Source organism: Diceros bicornis, unplaced genomic scaffold, assembly GCF_020826845.1.
Source record: "Diceros bicornis minor isolate mBicDic1 unplaced genomic scaffold, mDicBic1.mat.cur scaffold_92_ctg1, whole genome shotgun sequence".
Classification (NCBI taxonomy): Eukaryota; Metazoa; Chordata; class Mammalia; order Perissodactyla; family Rhinocerotidae; genus Diceros; species Diceros bicornis.
The window spans coordinates 850,279-873,213 of NW_026691812.1; the positions used below are offsets into that span (position 1 = coordinate 850,279).

A 22,935-nucleotide genomic window follows, 5' to 3' on the forward strand; every position below is an offset into this window, starting at 1 on the left:
AATTTAAAAAATAAATTAAAAAACAAACAAACAAAAAACCTTCCAGACTCCTGGCCTATATGACTTACAGTACCTATAATACTTCTTTTTCCTTTGGCAAAATCTGGTTCCTAATTCTTCCTGGAAGGCTTTATCTCGTCACCACTCAATTCACAAAATAACACCTGCCCTTAAGAAAAGGAAGACAGGCCCATCGGAGGTAAGCCAATTTCAGAGCAGCAAAGGAGAGCACATAATCACTGGGAAGGCAATCAGGAGTTGTGAGGCAGTAGAGAGACAGAGAGCTCCTTGGCATCACAAGGGCTTGACTATGGAGGAGGAACTTCAGCTGGGCAAGATTTAGACAGAAGGGGAGATGACCCTTTAAGCTAAGGGGCGGCACAGGCAAAGGTGAGAGGAAATGCCATGGTAGGAGGGGTGTCGGGACCAGCAAGGACACAAGTCTGGCCAGGTGGGGGTTGCTGTTTGTGGTGATAAGATAGTAATGGGAAATAAAATTCAATATGAAACTCGGGTGAGAAAATAGTAATAAATCTTGCGGATTTCTGAGCTATGGCTGGTTTCTTGAAAGCAGTGTTTTTGAGAGGGTTAGCCTGGCAGCCGTGCACAGATGCAGTTGGTGAGGGGACAGACACGAGACCCAGACCACAGCCAGGAGACTGAACTTGTGCTCTAGATGGCAGGGGAAGAGTGTGTAAGTGGGAGAGCAGTGGTGGGGGTGGCAGAGAGGGAGAACAGTCATTCACGGCTCAGCTGGGGGGAAGTCAAGCGCCTACAGCTGGTGGGGTGGGCTCGCGAAAAACTGGGGTGTGTGCCTCACTCAAAGGGCCAGTCACTCCCAGCTCTCGCAGTGGAATGTGTCTCAGTGACGTCGATCTTCCTAGTTTTCAAGAGAAGCTGGAAATTCACAATTGCTAGTTTTATTTTTACGTGACATCTCCCAAATTTAAAAATCTGGCAGCTAATTCAAAAGGAGGTTAAATACTATGCTGGACAAACAGAGCTGGTCTGCAGGCTTGGGGTCTCCAGCTTAGACTGCCTCTAGTCTCACCTCCCACCCCAGGTGGTAGACCCTGAGCAAGGACCAGGGCTTGATGTTTTTGCACCTCCTCTGAAATGCTGGTACAATGGCGGAAGTTAGCAGACGCTCACCAATGCTGGGGTACCACAGTGGGGTATAGGCAGGGTGTTCGGGTGGCAGCAGCCTCCCTCCAGGGAGGAGTATTTTATCTCTGCCATTCTTAGGAATGGTGATAAGAGAAAACAGTTTTAGTGGTTTTATTACTGTTTATAAATGCTCTACAGACAATGCACCCTTTGTTGCCTGTATCCCCCACCCCCCCACCATGGTATGCCAGTGCTAAATAATACCTGATTGTCCAGTCAGGACAGATGCCAGATAACCTTTGTTCTTTTCCAATTTGATCAATCCAAATATCAGGCTTACTTAGACTAGCTCTTCTCATACTTGTCTAGGAGCTTCTCTGACTACCTCATTCACAGGGATCTTTCTTATCCCTGAATTCCTTTAGCACAATACAGACCACATCCTACATTGTACTGTTCTCTAGTTATGTCATGTCTGTCTAGTCTTCTCAACAAGACCAAAAGCTTGTTGAGAACAACAATTGGACTTCTGAATTTTTATCTTACTTGAAGTTTCATGTTGCACTCAGCACAATACTGAAGACATACTTAACACCACGAGTTGAATGACAGGCCAAGATTTAAACCTAGATTAGAGAAATCCATGACACCTATTTTTACAGTATGTTTTTATACGGTTGCTGTTAGACCAGTCCAGGGCTTCCATGGCGTCCATGGCTTGGCAAGGAGCGATCAATAAGACGGCCACAAGTACTGTCTGCACAGAGCTTATGGTCTACTCTAGATTAATTCAGAACCTTCTCTGGCTAAAAGACAAGTTGGTCTGTGCTGAGGGTTTCTAGTAGTTATTTCTCCACGTGATACCTGACTTTAGCTTACAAAATATTCATCAGTCCTTTGCTGAAAAAACCTCTATTAAAGAATTCAAACACTATGGAGCTAAAGATTAAAGACTATGTGTTATAAAAAACACTATCCTAGAATTCAAGACCTCAATTTCTTTCATGTCTTCTATTTGCATTCCCATCAAAATAATTCCAGCTGGAGGGGCATCAGTCTGACCAGCCCATGCCCAGTCCTTCCTGGGGAATATGTAGACGGGCCTGGCACTAACACACTGGGCCTTACCATCAGTTTGTCTCTGTGAACTCCAGCAAGTGGACAAACGTGATGGATGACAAGTAATCTCTAGAAGCACAAAAGGCACTTTAAAGAGGTATATTTTATTTTACCCAACAGTGCAGGCAGATAATAAATAAATTTTTTTGGCCAAATTTAAAGTAATTGCTTTCTAGCTTCATTTTCATCTTTCAGTCATACAGAATTTAAGAGAGAATTTAAAAGAAAACAACTCCACTCCAGGCTAATGGGAACACTCAAAGGAAGGTACAATTTTTTTTGGAAGCAAGGAAGAGAGAAAAAGTGCCATGCTTTTCCTTTCAGTACTGCAAACTGAGAATTACTTTTTGGCAAAAATGACCCTGTATTAGGGCTGTAGAAAATAAACTTTTCCTTAACCCCACCAGGTAACTTCCACACATTCCCGTGGGTGTTCTATCAGAGTGGACATGTTTCAGTTGCAGCACTAAAGGCATGACTTTCAGGTTTTATTTTCTCTAGGGAACAACAGTCTCAAAATGGTGTGGTAATCACTGCCCATAACTAGTAATGAGTTTACTTCATAATTTACATAATATAATGTTACTTTTAAAAAGTTTTATACATTTACTGTATTTTTAATGAGACTGAAGAATAATACAGCACCATAGTTGGTCACATCCAGAACAACGTTTTGGGGAAGGAAATTGTATTGCTAAATGAGCAACAACAAAAAGGCATCATCTGCAGAGGTGGTCTGTAGTTCTGAGTGTAGGGTTTAGGAACATCCCATATACAGAACAGTGGGCAAAGGGCAACACGACCGGCCTTTGCTTCCCATTCCAGTGCCTGCAGAACACTGGCCTGCACACTCAACTTCTTCCTTCTCATGGGTTTGACCCTACACTCCTTCCAAAACATAAGAAGGTTTTGATCTTTAAACTAAGAACACATGGCCTGGATAGAAAAGATTACTTTTAAAACCATCACTTTGGGGCTGGCCCGGTGGCATAGTAGTTAAGTTGGAGCGCTCTGCTTCGGCAGCCCAGGGTTCTCAGGTTCTGATCCCGGGTACGGACCTACACACCGCTCATCAAGCCATGCTGTGGTGGCATCCCACATACAACACAGACGAAGACTGGCACAGATGTTAGCTCAGGAACAATCTTCCTCACCAATAAATAAATAAATAAATAAATAAATAAATAAAGTCTTAGTTGCATATTTTATCTCTATTAAAAAAATAAATAAATAAAACCATCACTTGATCATGTTCTGGTTCTGTTTTTCACATTTAATTCCCAAGGAAATTTGTTGATTACAATCAACAACATTTAAAATCCTCCTAAGACCCATGAGAATTGTTAAGTTTAAACAGAAGTAACAGAATGCATTCATGCACCCAACACTTAAAGACCACAACTGCTACAAAATATAACTAACGAGCCAAAGCGGGCTGTTGTCAGTCAAACCCTGATATGCTAATTCAATTTATGTAGCTTACTGGTCATCCTGAAGCAATTTAGCACCTTCACCAATAAGAGAAAACCTCCAGTGACCTCCCACCCACAGGTACACAAATACAACAGAGAACCAGAGAGGTCTGTAGAAGCCCTACCTCCATAAAGATGCAAATTAAGATTTAAACAGTGTAACAATTGGCGAGAGCTAATCCTTTTACAGAGGTGTAAATGGCTATTGAGAACTGAATTCCGGCTGCTAGCTTTTGTTAAGTAGCATTACAGACAAGTTTCACCCAAGAGCAATGCCACCAATTCTGAAGACTATTGATAAAATAGTTTCATAAAGCCAGTGCAATTTGTTTACTCTGATATCAAGTTTCCTGACCATAAATCCAAACATGTAAATATAAACCACATCGAGAATTAGTGCCCTGGGAAAATAAACTGGGAGGAACTATCTCAAGCCTGACACCCGATGGCTGGAACAGCTGTATGTGCGGCCACAGTGAAGTCTGTATACGGGGTTTTGTTTGCCACACAAAACAGTTGTAGAAAGGACAAACACATACATAGTTAAAGAGTATTTTTCTTTTAACGGGCTGTCTTACAAAACCTATGTTTTGGTGGCTCCCTTGGTCCCCATTGTGCAGCCCCCTGGGTGGTCCCTTCCAGGGGGCCACTTGAAGGGAACACAATGCCAAAAATGAGGGAAGGAGGGGACAGCAACACAAAGGCCAACAGAGCGGGGCGGTCTGCAGCGGCAGGCTGCAGACTAGGGGTCAGCAAACAAGGCTCTCTGTTTAGCCCTGGAAACAAGGGCTCCTTCTCTATACCTGGAAACAGCGTGATTAAGCTGACAGCTTGAATTATGGGCTGCATTTTGTAGGGTATGGTCCGTCTGCGTTAAGGTCCTCTTTATTGTAGCAGAGGCCTCACAAGCAAAACCCTTGCCTTTTCCCCCTCTTTGGCTTCAAAACATCATTCTGTTCCATTTTAATTTTCAGAACTACTCCTTCTCCCATATCACCTTTCCTTTTTTTTTTTTTTAAGTTGCTTACTGAGGTGCTGGGAGGCCTGAGAGAATTTATAATAGGGTGTTTCCCTCTACCCTTAAACAGAGATAACCAGCCTGAACCCATAATGAGATTTTAGCAGCCGAGTCATTAGCGATGGCTGCATAAAGGATGGTTCCTTTATGAAATGGATGTGTTCTTTTTTTTTTATTATTATTTATTTTTTACCCCAAAGCCCCAGTAGATAGTTGCATGTCATAGATGCACATCCCTCTAGTTGCTGTACGTGGGACACGGCCTCAGCATGGCCAGAGAAGCGGTGCGTCGGTGCGCAACCGGGATCCGAACCCAGGCCACCAGCAGCGGAGCGTGAGCACTTAACCGCCAAGCCACGGGGCCGGCCCTGAAATGGATGTGTTCTTAATTTGCTCTTTGATAGGTCTGTGGATCCCAAACAACATCTGAGTTGATAAAAATCCTCTTTGCTGGGAAGGTGAACACTGGAAACATTTACTCTTGCTCCCTGGATTTCCTTTAAATCAGCACAGATGTGTCGCCAGTGGGGTGTTGTCATTAGGGTGCTGGCTGCACCCTCCAATCTGAGGTGCACACAACGGATTTATGGAGCCAGTCACCTAAAGTGACCTAGCTTTAAATATCTGCTGCAAAAAAGAACATGGAGGGTAAATGTCTTATCGTACAACTTTATGCCTTTGATGGTGCTCAGGGCAAGCTACCCCAGGAAGCACCACTCTGGTATGCGGATTATTTCGAGCTGAAGACAATAAGGACTCAGAGAACTCAGGAAGAATATTTGAGTTTCCCCTCCCAAACTGCCTAAAGAATTTAAAACAAAAGATCTGTTTCAGGAAGGAGTTATTATCATGACTGCTATAAAGATAATGTAGGATAGAGGTTACAATAGAAAAGGCACCAACAAGCCCATCTTATCGGAAGCTCTGTCTCTCTGGCCACATGCTCTAGATGGCCCTGCGAGGAGTTACCAGACAATCATTTACAAGGGAAGTCTCCATTTGTAAAGGTATCTCCCTCTCTGTATTGGGAAGAGAGGGGATGACCTCATTTCTAGAGACTTATCAATGTAGAAGGTGAGGCCTTAAAACTGCATAATAAACCTTACTCTTGTTTATAGTGCTTTAGTGATAATCTCCTGTAACTAACACCCCCGCCCCCAACATCCTCCTTGTCTTTGGTTGGACATGGTATTTAAGACGAGAATCTCTGCTACTGTGTTGATAAACGCAGTGTCCCTGCTTTCTCCCATGTATACATGTTATTAAACTTGGTATTATTTTCTCCTGCTAACCTGTCTTGTTATTTGGCCAGCCATAAGAACCTTAAGGAAAAGGACAGAGCGAGATTCCCCCTCTTCCCCCGACACCTTTCAGAAATGTAATACAATTAGGCCTTGTATTTTGACTAAATTTAAAGAATACTATGAACATAATAAATTTTTTTATTAGACATTATCATAATTGGTTCTATAATTAAACTCTAGAGGGCGCTTTTTGTAAAAGGGCATCTGATATTTTCAGGGTAGAATCATCTTTGCTGGAGCTTAAGGACTAACAGAGGATCATAAAACAAAACACCAGACTTTTGCTGTTACACGTCTCTCCGTCTGTCTCCACATGTGTGTATGTGCCGGTGCGGGTGTACGTGCGTCTGTAAGAGAAGAGACAAGGAGGACCAGACTGGGCTGGCAAAGATTATGCTACGTGAGGGGATCCAGGGAGAAGGCAAATCAGAAGGCATGATGGGATGGTGGATGGGCTTACTGAGGGCTCAGGCAACGTTCACACTCTGAAATAAGTTAGTATGTCACTTCTCTGGGATAAGTGAGTCTCCTTAGAAGCCAATTAACTCTGATGAATGGGAATGGGGTCTAGGGCAGTCACCCTCCACTGAGGGAGAGCTCAGACCTGTAGGGCAGGTCCCTCCCTGGGTTCTGACTCAGTGTTCGGGGCCCACCTCCATGATGACAATGAGATGGGAGTGGCAGCACCCTGGGAGGGCACCAGCAGGAAGGAGACTGAACACTTGGCTATTAATGATTGCCTCCTGCTATGTGAGTATGGTAGAAATCAAAGACAGAATTACTGACAAAATTGTGCTGGTTTTCTGCTGGCTCCTTCAGAGGGCCAATACTGTATTAAAATGAAGAAGCTGAATCAATTTATTATTCAAATGCTCATTCACCTAAGAAGCTGCTAAAAGGAAGCCAAAAGAAACAAGAAAGTGAATGATAACAAACCATCATTATGAATGAATAAAGGGGATTAACCGGGAGGAAAGGCAGGCGGGATGCAAGCTAGGAAATAATGCCCTCCTGGGTAGACCCTGGGAGCCAGGTGAAAAGGCTTCTCGTCAGTGTGGAAGTTCAGGGGATGTAAGACAAGCACATCCCCAATTCCAGGTAAGTACACCTTTCAAAACAGCAGAAACCAGTTTCAGCTGTGCCCATGATTACAGATGTAATAATGCTCCAAAACAACCATGTCCAGCATACATCCATGTAATATATAACATCTGATCAGCAAGCACCATCAATCCCAGACCCAGCACTGGAAATTCTTTTAGGGATTCAATTATCCTAGAAAGTAGTGCTTTTCAATGTTTAAGGTGGCAGAACACCTGGAATTCTTAGAACTTTCTGTAAAATATCATGAAGTACTGATATACGTCATTTCATCACACAAATTAGGAACATTTTTACTAACGGACAATGAATATATGTATACAATATAAAAATCAAACCACTAACACAAATACCCATGATGAAAAACCAATCTATCAAACCTAATAGGATCAGCTGATTTCACATTTTTCATTATTATTCATTTGGTACTCTCATTCATTTTCTCTTCCAGTAGGCAAGCTATAGCAGGTAACCAAAGTTTTATTAAAATAATTTTGAGGAAGTTCTCAAAATTACAAAGATTTATTTTCCTAAAAATTGGAAAAGACCACTTGACTCAATAGCAGGAGAATTCTACTGGAATATATCTGAGAATCACTGCACTAAAGAAAACGAATCTAGCATTGTTTTAAGCAGCAGATTCAAACACACTTCCAGTCCACAAAAATGACAAGCAAATTAAAATGAATTTACACTGACAAAGGAAAATAGAAAAAAGTTAGACAACTAGTTGAAGGCCATTAAACACAAGGTGTTCAGAAGTGCTCCTCACATCTCTCTTGTAGGTTAAAGTAATACTGTAAGTCTCCTAACTGGGACTCAAAATAGTGAGATTCAGTACAAAAGCACAAGAAAACATATCAAGGTCTCACTTATTGCTTTTTGAGTTTTTCTTATCTGCTTGGCCTATCTGCACAGATTCCCTCACAAAAGCCATCACTGAATGGAAGCTTTCCCACTCAGTTATCAAGCTCAAATGTTCCTTATCAAATCCCACCTTAAAATAAGTTTCGTTTTTCTAGAAGCCTATCACCAATAGCTCAACAACTGCTCTTCAAAAGGTGAGAAATATAAGTTTAAGAGAATAAAAGGGAAGATGAGCCATAAGGAACTGATCAAGTCTAAGATCAAGGCGCTGGCTGGCTTTGTTCCTGGTGAGGGCCCACTTCCTAGCTTGCAGACGGCTGCCTTCTTGTTGTGTCCTCACAGGGCAGAGAGAGGAGGAGAGCTCTCTCAGGTCTCTTCTCATAAGGGCACTAATCCCATCACGAGGGCCTGACCCTCATAACCTCATCTAACCTTAATTACCCACTAAGGGCCCATCTCCAAATACCATCACATTGGGGGTTCAGGCTTCAACATATGAATTCTGCAGGGACACAACTCAGTCCATAAGAACACCGCTGCCACCATCTTGTTCCTGGCCTAAGGATGAGGTCAGCACTGAGGATGACAGAGCAGGGAAACGGAAAGGACCTGGGTCTTTGATGACAAAAGTGAAGGGCAGTATCAACCAATCCCAGGGCCTGCTTTACTCCCGGACTTCCAGAAATAAACAAAAATGTGTTTATTATTTAAGGCAGTTCGAGACAGTGTTCCCGTTATTTGTAGCCTGGTATATCAAGATAATTAATAGGTAAATGTTCAACAAGGCCAGAAAGCCAAGTTTGAAAAAAGAACTCTGATGGATGGCTTTTCCATAATTCAAATTTACATTTCATTGAAAAGAATTTAAGGGAGGTATCTTAAAATGACGATCCTACCCCTGTCACTCTGCTCCCCTACCATGTCTCCTTTTTATAAATACCAGTAACAGCAGAATCTTTGCTCTTGGTGTGGCTGGGCCAGCACAAAGCAGGATCGAGGGGCTGTTCATGTGCTGGGTGTGGAGGGATAAGAAAAAGACCCCTGTAGCCCCTGAATGTGTTCCCCTGGCCTGCAGTGGTGCTATACTCTGCCACATGAGCCACTCCTTCAGCTGGAGTGACCAACAGTTCCCTAGACATGGGCCATGCTGGTCTGTCTTCAGGCCTGTGCTCCAGCCATTCCTCTCTTAAAATCTGGAATGGCTAATCTCCTTTCATCAGCCAAACCAATCACCATGGCTATTCTGGTTTTCTATTGCTTGTAATAGCTAACCTGAATTTAGTGGTGTAAAACAACAATCGACAACTTTTTGTTATGCTCATGGCTTCTGCGGGTCAGGAATTTGGACAGGGCACAGGGCAGGTGGCTTGTCTCTGCTCTGCAATGTCAGGGACCTCAGTCTGAATATCATGGGGTGATGTGGAACACAGGTGACTGGAATTATCTGGAGGCTTCTACACTCACATCTGGAGCCTGGGCTGGACTAAAATCAGGCTCAGCTGGGCCTGCTGACTGCAACACTGACACACGGCCTCTCCCTGAGGCTTGTTTGCTGTTAGCCCCACTTTCTTGGAAACCTGGCCATATTCCAGTCTCTCCTACCTTATTTGAATCTTAAACAACCAAGACTTGACCCCTAGAGTCTCCTCTCCAACTTTTGAAACCATAGGTAAACTTGTTCCACTCAGAATAAACTACTTTTAGATCTCAAATTTGTATTGAAAGAGGTCTCATTTTTCTGCAGCCCTCGTGGAATTTGGGCTGCTGGTTCCCTCCCTAGCAGAGATGCAGGCCTGCTATATTCTCTCATCAGCCTCCCTAGTCTCTCTTTCCCCCTGCCCTCCCTTTCTCCCTCTCCCCAATCGCCTCCTCCCTCCTCTCCCTCTACATCTCTTATTTGGCTCCCGGAGTGCTGGGATAGGGCCTCTTAACACTCCATTGAGACATCTCCCCAAAAATGTTGTAACTCACTTAAACATCAAATGATAAGAGGGATTCTAGGAAAACAGTGGCAGCACAGCCTTTATTTTTAAAAATCTCCCTGAATTCCCTTATATAAATATAAAAAAAAGATAGAACAACTAGGAGAGCAAACCAAAAATTCATGCATAATATCTATGACAAAATTATGTGACAAAATATGAGTGAGTGGAACAAACTACTGATAGCAACTAAACCCCCATTATATCTGCAATTGTACAGAAGGAAGTGGAGGGACAGCAAAAGTATGAATGACGTTCCTGAGAATGCAAGAACCTCCACATCGTCAAGCGGTACTCACTGGCAGGCTGAGGTGAGAAGGGCAGCCCATCTGGAAGGGGGCTGCAGGTCCATTTCAAGGGTTAGAACAGAGGGACTGCGGTAGGTGCAGGAGCAATCCGGGCCCTACCACTCCAGAACCTTACCAGTCTAAGTGCCCTTTCAGCAGAGCTCTGCACTGAGGAGAAGCTGCTGGGAGTGAACTCTAAATTGAACTTAACTGGGACAATAACGGCAGAGGAAGAATCTTCCCATTTCAAGTGGAGGAGGGGAAAAGAGCCAAGAGATCTAAGAAAGTAAGAGGTCACATACAAACATTCTGGGAGAACAACAGAAGAGGGAGCTCTGGAGCCATAAAACTAGGAAAGCCAGCCTGGCCCACCTGCCCCTCCTGAGTGCAGGAGAACTCCTCTCACCAGACATAGGCCCAGAAAAGATTCCAGGTCTCTTTATCAGTAAAGCGCAGGTAACGACACCTCCACTGCATAGGGCTGCGGCAGCAGATGAGATAATGTATGTAAAGCAGCTGGCACAGCATCGGGTACACAGTAAGCACTCAAAGATGATCGAAATTATTACCATTATTATAAACATTAGCATATCAAGTTTATATAACAACCTCAAGCCTAACTCTAACAAAAGATTAAAGATTTCAGTTAGGCCACAGTGAAGTGTGGTAAAACACCACTGTCCCACTCCAGAGGACATTTTCCAAGTTGTCCACCCCGGACTCAGCACCCTCCTCCGCAGAACAGTACTACCCAGTACATAATTGCTCAATTCTGCCTCTCGCCTTCCCTTTCCCCAGCTGCAGGCTGACCCTTTTCCAGCTGCTCACACATCCTTGCTTCAGAGAGCCTCTTACAGCTCCCTGGTCTACGATTTTCCTTTATGATCAATTTTCCGCCCTGATTATCTTGTTTCTGGAAGGTATCTCAGGTTTTAGGAAAACTTCTGATCACACCCAATTGGATGATGATTTCCTGGTTGAACTCGCAGACTTCTGGAGCCTCGCTGGTGACCTCATGTACTGATGCTAAGCACAAGCTCTACTTACGGTGCATCATATCCAACACTTCTCAGTGAAAAGGGCTAAATAAAACAAACTGTCCATTTTGTCAGGATTCTGATTCATTGATGCTAGAAATTAAATTTATCAAATTGCTAAGAGTCAGAGTAGGAGAGACAGAAGCCAAGTTCATTTCTGACTTAAAAAAAAAAAGAGGTTGGCCATTCCCTTTATATGTCATGTATGTCCCTGCATCTTGACTTCCAGAACCACACTATCAGATTACCATTAACTATCAAATGCCAACATGTGCCAGCCACTGTACCGGGTGCTTTAGCTGAAAAAATCAATCTGATGAAGATAGTAAACTAGAACTTTGAAGTCAAATTTAATTAGTCAAAAGATGATACTGGTCAAAAGGAGATCCAAGACTATAATCACAAAAGGTCATGGCTCTGCCAGTCTTCCTGTGGTCTAGAGCAGGGAAAGAGAAAGAGAACATTCCAAACAAATCACTAAGTTCCTGATTTGTTTCTTGTGATCATCTCTAGTTAAAGAAAGGGAATTAGGGACAGGGCTAGCCTGACAGGAGAAATAAAAGGGAACAGGTTCATATTCTGGATAATTTTTCATAAATGTGTACAAAACATAATATTCTGAAATCACATATTCTCCATGTCAGCAGACGGTTATGAGTTTGGAAGGCTTTCTAGTAACCACACATAATAAAATAAGAAAGTACTGTGTATAATCTAAAAGGACAAATTGTTAAAAGACTTGGGAGGGCTCATCACAAGGAAAGAAAGATGAAATGGAAGGGGAGAAAACTGTTCCACCAATAGATTTAAAAGGTAAAAGACAAACTAAATTAGAAATGACTTTGTCAAAGCTATGCATTTCATAACTAAAACTGAAAGTGGCCAAACGATATCTGGTTTCCCCGGCCTTCAGAAAGGAAGCAGCAGCCAAGTGGAAGCGACTATGAGGGAGAAGGGAAGAAGAGACACCAGGTAGGCTTCAGGGTGCTGATACTATTTCTTGACTGGGTGGGGGTTACCAGCTGTGTTCACTCTGTGATAATTAATGGAGCAGTACACTCATGATTTGTTCACTAGTATGTAGGCTATACTTCAATAATAAAATTCATTTTAAAAAGAGCACATGACAAGGACTTCTGCTTCTTGTAAAGGCATCCTAGGTAATGCAGGCCAATCCTTGCACTAAGAACAAAAAAAAGTATAAAAAATATCTCTTTGATAGCTTAGAGAGATAAGGCAGTGATGAATTACAGGATCAAAACCTAGAAAAAAAGGAAATTCAGAGAGATAAGCCTAACATCTGGGGCAATTTTTCTTTGAAGGGCATGTGCCAATTCCAGAAAAGGCAGCTGAGAGTCTGAGAAGCTGAGTGGAGCTCCAGGCAATCCCACAGAGTGGGAGAATAAAAACTGAAGTCCAGGTCTACCAACGAAGGGGAACCCTAATAAATCACCCACACTTTGAACTGGAACTTCAAAGGGCTGCTTCCTGTGGATAATGGTGAAACTGAGTCTGGCCCTCAAAGGGACCAAGGCCTGGCTTCACACTGTCTCAATTCTTCAACCTGGATGAAAGGGACCCAGGATCACTTCTGCCCCAGGCGCCTGCCAGAAGCAAATGCAAATCCTCTTTAGAGGAGGAAAACTTCCTTGTCCTCAAATCACTCCCAAAATGCTCCTACACAATATCCATTCAAAAATTGCCAGAGATTTGAGAAAAACAAGACAAGAGTGATTAAAAAGCGAGAGAAAGAAAAGAAAACAGAAGCAGACCCATGGGGAAGAAATGGAGATCCAGTCTCTAAGGTACTTATACTGTCTGGAAAGAAAGTAAAAATATTAATTAACAATAGATTTTGAAAGGTCAGAAACTTATAGATGAAACAAAAATTAGTAAATATATAGGTGATTAGAATCATGTAATTATTAAGCTCGAGCTAACGGAAACATACAGAACCCTACCCAATGAAGAGTGAATATACATGTTTTCAAGCATTATGGGCATTTATAAACATTGGCCATTACTATGGCCAATCAACAAAGACCAAAGCACAGATGTTGTTCAGAACACATTTTCTGCCAACAATGTGATAAAATTGGAAATCTATAATGAAAAGAGAATCCTCTTTTCCCCTAATATGTTTAGAAACAACCAAAAATCATTTTACATAATACCTATGTCAAAGAAAAAGATATAATAATTATAAACATTTAGACAATTAAATTAAAATACTTAAAACTGAATGGGAGTGATAGCATTATTTGTCAAAACCAGTGGGGTGCAAGTCAAGCAGTACTTACCTGGAAATTTAAAGCCTCAAAAGTATATGTTCTAAAATGGGAAAGATTGAAAATTAGGCATTCAACTCAGTTAGAAAAAACCACCTGGTAAAACCAAGCAAAGTAAAAAGGGAATAATAAAGATAATAACAGAAACAAACGAGATTTTTAAAAAGCAACAGATGGGATGAAATCTGATTATTTGGAGAAATTAATAAAATAGACAAATCTCATGCAGGATTGATTGATGAAAAAGTTGGGCAGACATAAAATTATGAATGAAAAAGAAACATAATTATTGACACGGTAAAAATTCTAAAATATAGGGTCCAGCCCCGTGCCCTAGTGGTTAAGTTTGGCATGCTCTGCTTTGGCGGCCCAGGTTCAGTTCCCGGGCGTGGACCTACACCACTTGTCGGCAGCCGTGCTGTGGTGGTGACCCACACCCAAGATACAGGAAGACTGGCAACAGATGTTAGCTCAGGGATGATCTTCCTCAGAAAAAAAAAAAAGAAAAAAAGAAAAAAATTGTAAAATATAAAAGCTGCCCACAAATTTGAAAACTTAGAAAAGTATTAAGAAACTAGAAAATTTTTCTAGTACACTCTACATTTTTAAAATTGACTCAAGATGAATGAAAACATCAATATACGTATAAGCATTTAAGAAATGGAAAAAGTAGACAAAAATTGAGAGAATTTTCATCAGTGCACCTGTCTTGCAAGAAATGTTAAAAGTCCCTCTGGTTTTAACCTCTGCGAGTGTTCTCGGTATCCCCGACTCCTGCCTTTGCTCTAGGGCACCCACCTCTTCTGACTGAGGCCAGAAGCCTATGGTGAGAAGGGTGGGAAAGGCTGGGGAACCAGGTTCAGGTCGGTCAATGGAGACTTCTTTTAACATCTCCCGTACAGACACTGAGTGACAGTTAATGCCTACTTCGCTGACCATCTGGTCTGAGGACTGCTGCCCTCTTGGAAGCCTGGTTCTGGACTTGTAAAAATTTAAACCAAAATAAAGATAAGGAAAGTCTTAGATTTTTCAGATCAAAGTAGGTGAGCTAACAGGAGAGGCACAGGCAAGACTGGGGCATGAAGTGCCAGGCAGAACAGGAAGGGGATACGCTGACAGCCCCACCTGCTGGCACCAGGTTATCTTTTCAAAAGTGTAATGCACAACCTTACTTTGGGAACAAAAGCGATCATTTGTGGGGCAGCAAGAAAAAGCTCAGGGGGCCACTTGTTGAGGGGCAGAGGTCAGGTCCAGGAAAAACAAGAGACAGTGGTGAAGAAAAAAAGCAAGTGAAGCAGACACCTGAAGGCGTCATCACATCTGAAGGAACACTGAATCCATAAACATGCTTCCAGCTCCGCTTAGAGTGACTTGCGGGTAAATGCTACAAGAAACACAGTTTTATGCAAGAATTTCAGATGCAAGAACTTCCTTCCCATATTTAACTTTGAAGAGGGGCTAAATTAAAATCACTAGAGGAGATTCACTTCATGTGATCACATTTTTATGACCCTGAGAAACCAAGGCTTTCATTTATTTAGTGTAAAAGGCAGCATTACGTTTTGCTGTCAGCCATACTCCAGGGGGGAAGGAACAAAGCAACTCTGCGAGTGCTTTGCTCAGCTTGAAGAAGGGCACACAGCACTTCCTCAGCTTATTTGAGGCTGGAAGGCACAAAAATCAATACGGACAGAGCAAAAGGTCAAATTGCCACCGCTTAGTTTTCTTTTCTTTTCCTAATTAAATAATCTAATTTGCTTCTGGAGCTTCCTTATTCAACCTAATGAAATATTATCTCTGATATTCCAGTTTTTTAGGCAGTAGAGAGTTACTGGGAACCAGCCCAGGGTATCAGTTAAGAATACAGACTCTGGACCCAGACGGCCGAGCTCAAAGTACACTGAGCCACTTTGTGACTTTGAACATAACTTCTCTGTGTCTCAGTTTTCTCCTTTGTAAAAGGGTAATGATGATAGGACTAAATGGATTATTATAAACAAAGCTCTTCACAACAGTGCCTGGCACAGAGTGGGTGCTATTGAAGGGTACATCACCATTATGACTGTGATTTGCATGGTAGAGCACAGAAATTAAGAGCATGAATTCTGGCATCCGGCTGTCAGTTCGAATGCTAGCTGCACCTCTAAGGTTATTTAATCCTTCTAAACCTCACTTGAAATACTCCACTTGGCATCTGCAGCACAACTTCTTCTTGGTTCTCTTGATTCTTCCCTGCAGCTTCGCCTCAAACTCCTTTGCTGTTTCCTTCTCATTTTCCTGACCTTGAATGTGGAGCCAGGCCTTGGGCTGCTTTCCTATTCACACTCATTGCCTAATGTTCTTCTCAGGGTCCACGGCTTTAAAGTGCATTTATACTCTGATGATTCAGTAAAGTTGCAGGATACAGAATCAACATACAAAAATCAGTTGCATTTCTATATAACAATCCAAAGAAAACAATCCCATTTACAATAGTATCAAAAAGAATAAAATACTTAGGAATAAATTTAACCAAGGAGGCAAAAGACTTGTACATTAAAAACTACAAAACATAGCTGAAAGAAATTAAAGAAGACACAGACAAATGAAAGATATCTCATATTCATGGACTGGAAGATTTAATATTGTTAAAATGTTCACACTATCCAAAGTGAGCTACACATTCAATGCAATCCCTATCAAAATCCCAATGGCATTTTTCACAGAAATAGAAAAACCAATCCTAAAATTCATATGGAACCACAAAGGACTCTGAATAGCCAAAATAACATGGAGAAAATGAACAAAGCTGGAGGAGTCACATCTACTGATTGCAAAACATATTACAAAGCTACAATAATCAAAACAGTATGGTACTGGCATAAACACAGACACACAGACAAATGGAACAGAATAGAAACCCAGAAATAAATCCACATATATATAGTCAACTGATCTTTGACAAGGGCATCAAGGAGGCACAATGGGGAAAAGATAGTCTCTTCAACAAATGGTGCTGTTATTCACGTGCAAAAGGACACAATTGGACCCTTATCTTACACTATACACAAAAATCAACTCAAAATAGACTTAAAAATCAACTTAAACGTAAGACCTGAAACTGTAAAACTCCTACAAGAAAACATAGGGGAAAAGCTGCCTGACATTGGTCTTAGCAATGATTTCTTAAATATGACATCAAAAGCACAGGCAACAAAAGCAAAAATAGATAAGTGGGCCTACATCAAACTAGAAAATTTCTACACAGCAAAGGAAACAATCAACAGAGTGAAAAGGCAACCTACAGAATGGGAAAAATATCTGCAAACCATATATCTGATAAGAGGTTAACATCCAAAATACAAAAGGAACTCTAACAACTCAATTGCAAAAAACCAAATAACCTGATTAAAAAATGGAGAAAGGATTTGAATACATATTTCTCAAAAGACGATATATAAATGGCCAACAGGTATATGAAAAGATGCTTAACATTACTTATCATCGGGGAAATGCAAATCAAAACCACAATGAGATATCACTTCATACTTCATACTTAGGATGGCCATTATTAAAAAAAAAAAGAAAGAAAAGAAAATAACAAGTATTGTTGAGGATGTGGAAAAACTGGAACCCTGTGCACTATTAGTGGGAGTGTAAAATGTTGCAGCCGCTATGGAAAACAGCATGGAAGTTCCTCAAAAAATTAAAAATAGAACTACTATATGATCCAGCAATCTCGCTCTGGGTATTTATCCAAAAGAACTGAAATCAGGATCTCAGAGACATAGCCGCACTCCCATGTTCACTGCAGCATTATTCACAATAGCTAAGAGGGGGAAACAAACTAAATGTCATCGACAGATGAATGGATAAAAAAAATGTAGTATATAAATGCAATGGAATATTATTTAGCCATAAAAAGAAGGAAATCCTGTCAGATGCTACAACATGGATGAACCTTGAGGACATCATGCTACACGAAATAAGTCAGTCACAGAAGGACAAACACTGGTTGGTTCCACTTATATGAGATATCTGAAGTAGTCAAATTCATAGAAGTAGAAAGTAGCATTCTACTTCTACTTGGCGGTTGCCAGGGGCTGGGGGAAGAGGGAAATGAGGATTTACTGTTCAATGAGTATGAAGTTTCAGTCATTCAAGATGAAAAAGTTCTAGGGATATGCTATACAACAGTGTGCTTACAGTTAACAATATTGTACTGTACATGTAAAAATGTTAACTTTTCAATAAATGGTGCTGGAACGGGATAGCCACATGAACAAAAATGAATCTAGGCACAGATCTTATACCCTTCACAAAAATTAACTCAAAATGGATCACAGACCTAAATGTAAAATATAAAACTATAAAACTCCTAGAAGATAACATAGGAGAAAGTCTAGATGACTTTGGGTATGGTGATAACTTTTTATTCATTTATTTATTTTTTATTCTTTTGTGAGGAAGATCAACCCTGAGCTAACATCCACGCTAATCCTCCTCTTTTTGCTGAGGAAGACCGGCTCTGAGCTAACATCTATTGCCAATCCTCCTCCTTTTTTTTTTTTTTCCCAAAGCCCCAGTAGATAGTTGTATGTTATAGTTGCACATCCTTCTAGTTGCTGTATGTGGGACGCGGCCTCAGCATGGCCAGAGAAGCAGTGCTTCAGTGCACGCCCGGGATCTGAACCCGGGCCGCCAGTAGCGGAGTGCGCGCACTTAACCGCTAAGCCACGGGGCCGGCCCTGATGATGACTTTTTAGATAAAACACTAAAGACATGATCCACGAACAAAATAACTAATAAGCTAGACTTCGTTAAAATTAAAAAACTTATGCTCTGCAAAAGATAACATCAAGAGAATGAGAAGACAAGCCACAGACTGGGAGAAAATATTTGCAAAAGACACATCTGATAAAGGACTTATATCCAAAATATACAAAGAGCTCTTTAAAACTCAACAATAAGAAAACGAATAACCCAACTAAAAAACGGGAAAAGATCTGAACAGACACCTCACCAAAGAAGATATACAGATGGTAAATAAGCATATGAAAAGATACTCAACATCATATGTCATTAGGGAACTGCAAATTAAAACAAGAAGATATCATTACATACCTATTAGAATGGCTAAAATCCAAAAAAACTGACAATAACAAATGCTAACAAGGATTATAGAAACAAGAACTCTCATTCATTGCTGATGGGAATGCAAAATGGTACAGCCACTTTGGAAGACAGTTTGGGAGCCTCTTATAAAACTAAACATAGTCTTACCAAACAATCCAGCAATTGCACTCTTCGGTATTTACCCAAATGAACTGAAAACTTACATCCACACAAAAACCTGCACACGGATGTCTACAGCAGCTTTATTCACAATTGCCAACAATGTGGAAGGCACAAAGATGTCCTTCAGTAGCTGAATGGATAAACTGCAGTACATCAAGACAACATAATATTATTCAGCACTAAAAAGAAATGATCTATCAAGCCGCAAAAAGACATGGAGGAACCTCAAAGGCATATTACTAAGTGAAAGAACCCAATCTGAAAAGGCTACATACTATATGATTTCAAGAATATGACATTCTGGAAAAGCCAAAACTATAAACTGTAAAAGGATCAGTAGTTAGCAGGGGGTGGGGGTGGGGGTATGAATAGGTAGAGCACACAGGATTTTTAGGGCAGTGAAAATACTCTTTATGATACTATAATGATGGATACATGTCATTATACATTGTTCAAACTCATAGAATGTACAATACCAAGGGTGAATTGTAATATAAATTGTGGACTTTGGGTGATTATGATGTGTCAATGCAGGTTCATCAGTTGTAACAAATGTACCACTCTGGTGTAGGATATTGATGATGGGGGAGGCTATGTATGTGTAGGGGCAGGCGGTATATAGGAAATCTCTGTACCTAATTCTTAATTTTATTGTGAACCTAAAACTGTTCCAAAAAATAAAGTCTTAAAAAATGTTAAGAGGATAGATCTCATGTTATGTATTATTTTATTTTATTTATTTATTTTTCCCCCCTAAGCCGCAGTAGATAGTTGTATGTCATAGTTGCACATCCTTCTAGTTGCTGTACGTGGGACGCGGCCTCAGCATGGCTGGAGAAGCGGTGCGTCGGTGCGCGCCCGGGATCTGAACCTGGGCCGCCAGCAGCGGAGCACGCGCACTTAACCGCTAAGCCACGGGGCTGGCCCTGTATTTTTTTTTAAACACAAAAAATATATGTATATCCAGAATTTGACACTTCTCACTGCTGCCACCCTGAACCAAGGCACCACCACCTACTCCCTAGATTACTGTAATACTGTCTAAACAGGTCTCCTTGCTCCCACCCTGTCCCCTACAGTTCATTTTCCATTAAGCAGCCAGAGTGGTTCTTCACCTCCCTTGAAGCACAATCCAAAGTTCTTCCTACAGCCTACAAGACCCTTTGTGATGTGGCCCACTGATATTTCTCTCACTCCATCTCCTACCTTCCTCACTCACCTGTTGTGGTCCAGCTGCACTGGCTTCTTTGCTGTTCCTAGAAACACCACGTATGCTCCCACTAGAGGGCCTCTGTACTTGCTGTTCCTGCTGCATGGTATTCTCTTCCTCAAGATATATCCCACTCATCTCCAAGACACTGAAGGAGAGAAATGAAACATAAATTGATAAACAAACAAATATACCAGGGTGAAAATTAAGGTAACAAAGAATAAATCAGGTTAAATAGACAGAGAAGGCATGGGTACAATTTAATGTGGCTTACTCTCACTCACTTTAGATCTCCTCTCAAATGTCAAATCACCACAGAGACTTTCCCTGAGTATCCTACACTAAATTGCATCTATGCATTCTCTATCCACTTAACCTGCTCGTTCTTTGTCATAATATTTTCACACAGATTGTTTATTGGTTTGTGTTTTCTTCCTCCCCTCCACACGCATGATCATAAATACCATAAGAGCAAGAGTAGTGCCTGGGACAGAGTAGGCACTCAGTAAATATTTAATGTTAAATGAACAAAGTCCTATACTAGCTATCTATAGACTCGTAACAAACTACCCCAAAGCTTTGTAGCTTAAAACAACAACCATTTTGGGGCCGGCCCCGTGGTGTAGTGGTTAAGCGTGCGCTCTCCGCTGCTCGCAGCCTGGGTTTGGATCCCGGGCGCGCACCACGCGCCGCTTGTCAGGCCATGCTGTGGCGGCATCCCATCTAAAGTAGAGGAAGATGGGCATGCATGTTAGCTCAGGGCCAGTCTTCCTCAGCAAAAAGAGGAGGATTGGCATGGATGTTAGCTCAGGGCTGATCTTCCTTACACACACACACACACAAAACAATAATAATAAAAAAAAAATCACCACCATTTTATTATATCTGATGACTTTGTGGATCAGAAAATCAGTCAGGGCTTGGCTGAGTGGATTCTTCTGTTTTAGGTATTATTGAGAGAGGTTATTCAGTGATATCAGCTGGTGGATGCACTTGGTAGAGGGTCCAAGAAGGCTTCGCCTACATGTCTGGTACTTTGGAGGGGATAGCTGCAAGGATGGGCACAGCTGGGACCACAGTCTAGAGCACCTACACATAATTTCTTTACCACGGCAGGCTCAGAATAGTCAGACTTCTTACATGGTGGTTCAGGGTTCCAAGAACACATGTTCCAGCAAAAAGAGTGGCAACTGCATGGCCTTTTATAACTCAACTTTGGAAGTCACAGAGGATCAATTCTACCATGCTCTACTTGGTTGAAGCAGTCATAAGCCCATCCATATTCAAGGGAAGGGGAGAGAGATCCCATCTTTTAATAAGAGGAGTGTTGAAGAATTTGTAGCCATATTTCAGATTGCTACAACCCCATACCTCACAGTACACAGCTTTGGGCCTACTAGGTATTCAGGAAATTTTGGTTGACTCAAAATGGAATTATAGAATGAGATTTTCAACTAAAGTACTATAACTAGAAGAGAGAACAGTTTGGTTCTTTAATACAGGGGTTTATAAAAAATAATTAATTTTAAATGGTCTACATAATTTCAAAACCAAAAAACTAAACATCAAACTCAAAACAGACCATCTATGAGGGGCTCACCAATACACTGGACATAGCTGAGGAAAGAATCAGTGAGCTTGAGGATATGTCAGTACAAATTTCCCAAACTGAAATGCAAAGAGAAGGAAGAATGAAAAAAAAATGGGACAGAACATCCAAGAATTGTAGGATAATTACAAAGGGTCTAACATACAAGTAATGGGAATACCGGAAGGAGGAGAAAGAGAGAAAGGAGCAGAAGGAATATTTGAAGTAGTAATGGCTAAGAATTTTCCAAAGTTAACAACATATACCACCAAACTACAGATCCAGGAAGCTCAGAGAACACCAAGTAGGATAATTACCCAAAAAATCTACACCTAGGAATATCACAAAAATCCTTAAAGTGTATGTACCTAACAACAGAGCATTGAAATACACAGGCAAAAAGTGATAGAACTGCAAGGAGAAATAGATAAAGCCACTATTATAGTTGACTATTTAGTCACCTCTGTCGGTGACTAACATATCCAGCAGGTAAAAAGCAGCAAGGATATAGCTCAACTGAATAGCACCATTAAATTGGATCTAATCGACATTTATAAGATACTTCATCCAACAACGGCAAAATACACATGGTCACATGGAACGTTTGCTAAGACAAACCACATTCTGGGCCATAAAACACACCTCAACAAAGTTACAAGAACAGAAGTCATAGAAAGTATGTTCTCAGACCACAACAGAATTAAACTGAGATCAATAACAGAAATATAGCTAGGAAATCTCAAAATATTTGGGGATTAAACAACACACTCCTAAACACATGGGTAAAAGAGGAAGTCTCAAAAGAAATTTAAAAATATTTTGAACTGAACGAAAATGAAAATACAACTTATCAAAATTTGTGGGACGCAGTGAAAGCAGTGCTTACAGGGAAATTTATAGCACTGAATGCACACAGTAGAAAAGAAGAAAGCTCTAAAAGTCAATAATCTAAGCTCCCACCTTAGGAAACTAGAAAAGAGAAGAGGAAATTAAATTCAAAGTGAGCAGAAGTAAAGAAGTAATAAAACTTAGAGCAGAAATAAATGAAATTGAAAATAGGCAAACAATAAAGAAAATCAAAAAACAAAAAGCTGGTTCTTTGGGGAAAAACCCAACAAAGTGGATAAACCTCTAGCCAGGTTTATTAGTCTGCTCAGGTTGCCATAACAAAATATCACAAATTGGGTGATTTAGACAACAAAAATTTATTTTTTGCAATTCTAGAGGCAGGGAAGTCCAAGATCAAGGTGTCAGCTGATTTGGTTCCTAGTGAGACTT

At 41.1% G+C, this 22,935-nt stretch overlaps 1 protein-coding gene and 1 long non-coding RNA gene across 2 annotated transcripts in view; both read right to left on the reverse strand.

Annotated features, from left to right (window-relative positions):
- LOC131403834 (centrosomal protein kizuna-like) overlaps nucleotides 1–22,935 on the reverse strand; it is a 68,058-nt gene that overhangs the window by 36,145 nt on the left and 8,978 nt on the right.
- LOC131403832 (uncharacterized) overlaps nucleotides 1–22,935 on the reverse strand; it is a 37,826-nt gene that overhangs the window by 10,092 nt on the left and 4,799 nt on the right. The window contains exon 2 of the long non-coding RNA XR_009219556.1: nucleotides 20,079–20,217. This is a non-coding gene — a long non-coding RNA (uncharacterized LOC131403832). The remainder of the gene's footprint in view (nucleotides 1–20,078; nucleotides 20,218–22,935) is intronic.